We start from the raw sequence: 3,494 nt of genomic DNA on the forward strand, positions 1-3,494 counted from the left end.
GGCTTTAGCCACTGCATGTAATGTCTCTAGCTGGTCAGTAGGTTGTGCTAGAGGTTTTGCTCACTGAGTGCAATATCTCCAGCCAGCCAGTAGGGGGTGCTAGTTGCTTTCTCTGGAGTGTTGTGACCTTCATTGAGGTCCTCTCCCTTGATCTGGAGCTAATGATTGAAGCTGTTAAATACTTTTGTCTTTGATCAATGATGGGATATACCCTGGGGTGAGGTGATCACTCTCCCTATTGTCAGCTAAGGTGGTTCTGCTGCTTGACCTTAGCCTGCTGCAGAGGTAGTCTGTAATTGTATTTGTTCTGGGAAGAGGCTTCAGCTGAAATGGAGGTTGAACTCTGAGTTCCTCCTGACCAGAGGGGCTCAGGGATGAATGTCTGCAACTCTCCTGCTCAGGAACTCCCTCCAGCCCTGCTGGCAAGCTCCCAAGGGTCAGCGCCACAACCAATGCCTCTGCTCCCTGGTTGACCTAAGCCCCAATGGTCAGCCAGGCTCTAGCCCATCACTGATCAATCCCATTCTCAGGCCTTCAGACCCTCAGACCCTCAGGCTCCTGGGCTCCAGGCCTGCCATTAATCAGGCTAATCCCTGGCTGATTCAGGCTCCCAAGCTCTAATTGGTCCTATGTTCCTGGCAGAATCCGTCCTCTGAATTCTGACTCATCCACCATTTCAGAAGACAAATCCTGAGATAGATGTTCTTCTCCTGGCTTTTATTTCTGGGTTTTGTGTAGTGGATTTCTGTTTAGAGGTTTGTTTCCTATTTGTTTCATAAGGGAAGATCAGGAGACTTTAGAACTGTGCCTGTCTTCTCTCCTCCATTGTATTTGGAAGTTCTCAGTTTGTCTTTCCATGAGTTTGGATTACAAGTCATTTTTATTGCATCATCGTGTGAGAAGTGCGTATTTATTATTTCTCCCTTTCTGCATTTGATTATAAGGTTTTTGTGTCCCAGTACATGGTTAGTTTTGGGGAAAGAAAAAGATATATTCTTTTCTGTCTCCATTAAGTTTTCTCCAGAGCTCTATTATATCTAAGTTTTATACAATTTTATTCAATTTCTTAACTTCTTTCTTGTTTATTTTGTTGTTAGATTTATCTAGTTCAGACAGAGGAAGATTGAGGTGTCCAATTATTAAAGTTTTATTGTCTCTTTCTCCTTTTAATTCACTCAGCTTTTCCTTTACAAATCTGGATGCTATCCCACTAGGTGCATATACATCCTTATTAATGATATAGCTTCATTATCAATGGTGCCTTTTAAGAAGTAGTTTCCTTCCTTATTTCTTAATGTGATTGATTTTTGCTATAACTTTTTCTGAGATTTAGATTGCTGCCCATGATTTTCTTACTTCAATTGAGGCATAATATATTTGGCTGCATCCTTTTACCTTTACCCTCTGTGTATCTGCTTCAAATGTGTTTCTTGTAAAAAACATGTAAGATTCTGTTTTTTAATCCATTCTGCTTTCTGCTTCTCTTTTATGGGATAGTTGATCCCATTCACAAATATAGTTAAGATTACTAATTCTGTGTTTCCCTTTGTGCAATTTTCTCTTTTTATATTTATCTCTTTCCTTTTCTCTTATTCCTCCTCTCCAAAATTTTCTAACTTTCCCCTTTTTTCTTTTCTTTTAAAAATTTAACTTTCAGTTCATTTTCACCTAAAAGAAGGGATTTCAGGCGCCGAGACGCTCTTCCCGGAGAGGGGGAGCCTGGTCGCTGTCACCCCGGAGCCGGTCGCCTCGGGTACCACGCAGGAGGGGAAAGTCTCGGGTTTCTCTTTTTCCGGCAGTGGCGGGATCCACTAGCCAACATGTCGAGCAAAAAAGGCAAAGACAAAGACCACAAAGAAGCGCCCTCAGCGAGCAACTTCCAATGTATTTGCTATGTTTGACCAGTCACAGATTCAAGAATTCAAGGAGGCTTTTAACATGATTGATCAAAATAGAGATGGCTTCATTGACAAAGAAGATTTGCACGATATGCTTGCTTCCTTAGGAAAAAATCCAACTGATACATACCTAGATGCTATGATGAATGAAGCACCAGGTCCAATAAATTTCACCATGTTTCTTACTATGTTTGGTGAGAAATTAAATGGAACAGATCCAGAGGATGTGATTCGAAATGCTTTTGCTTGCTTTGATGAAGCAGCAACAGGCACCATTCAGGAAGATTACCTGAAAGAGCTGCTGACAACAATGGGGGACCGATTTACAGAGGAAGAAGTAGATGAACTATACAGGGAAGCAACCATTGACAAAAAGGGAAATTTCAATTATATTGAGTTCACACACATTCTTAAACATGGAGCAAAGGACAAAGATGACTGAAAGGAATCTTATTCATGTCAGTTATTCCTGTTTCATTTATGTTTCATTCCTAAGACCATTTTTTTCTTGATAGAACCTGCTGCATACACTTAGCTTCACAGTCTTTGCTATTCCTCATATATTTATTCTATGTCCTTCTACTATAATGTGTTTATGTAATCAGACTGGAAATGGGGATGATGTTGTAAATTGTTTTGAAATGAGTTTTAGAATTTAAGGAAAAAATCAATGAATGTGAAAAGCCCAGAAAAAAAGAATCTCAACATTTCTGGTTTTGCTGGAGTTTTACATTTTTCTAATATAATTGCTATTTTGAAATAAAAATTATGTCCATTCAAAGTAAAATATCATGGCAAGTCAAACAGATGTGTGGGATTTTTTGGAATTATTTTTGGGAGATTTTCAACTTTACATGGTTCAGATCACATGCTCAAGCTGGTTTGCCAATGTGAATATTGAACATTGTATATCTGAACTTAAAATATTTAACATTAATGTAAAGTAAAAACTGTTATGCTTACTTGGACTTTTGTTATGCTTTTAGAAAGTTCAGAATTTTAGATTTTACATTTTTTAAACTAACATTTTACCATTTAAGTTTAATCCCAGAGCATGAGGAAAATTTCTGAAGCTCACTGCTTTTGCCCCCAAGCTCTAGATTGCTAAAATTCATATCTCGCTGAAATGAGAGCTCTTTGAAGGCCAGTATGGTCTAACCTAATTTAGGTGAAGAATGTATATAGGTCATTCTTTATGACAGCACTGCTGGTTTCTTCCTAGATATTTGGGGGTGAAACAGTTTCAGCTTACCCGTCAATATATGATTAGAAATGATATTCACCAAATTAAGGCAAGAAAAGTATGTTGCTCTTGAAGTGACGTCTAAGGTTTTGAGAGCATAAATTGAAGTAAGGTTAAGGGGAAATCCAAAGGAGAAAGTCAAGACCAAATAACTTTATAACTTAACATTTTTTAACACCAAATAATCCTTGTGATAGAATGAATTAAATTTTATTAAGATTTCCTTATGAACTTGTAATCAGTATTGCTCACCTTTCTTTTTCTGTGTTTTGTGGGTGGCACATAAAACTGACAACCACAACTGATAAATTCGATGTTGTTAAAGTAATTGCATTTATTCAAGGGAAGGGGTA

At 38.1% G+C, this 3,494-nt stretch overlaps 1 pseudogene; it reads left to right on the plus strand.

The window, feature by feature from the left end:
• Positions 1-1,799: 1,799 nt before the first annotated feature.
• LOC141511078 (myosin regulatory light chain 12B pseudogene) lies at positions 1,800-2,340 on the plus strand (annotated as a pseudogene).
• Positions 2,341-3,494: the final 1,154 nt, after the last annotated feature.

This window comes from Macrotis lagotis, chromosome 2 (genome assembly GCF_037893015.1).
Source record: "Macrotis lagotis isolate mMagLag1 chromosome 2, bilby.v1.9.chrom.fasta, whole genome shotgun sequence".
Taxonomy (NCBI): Eukaryota; Metazoa; Chordata; class Mammalia; order Peramelemorphia; family Peramelidae; genus Macrotis; species Macrotis lagotis.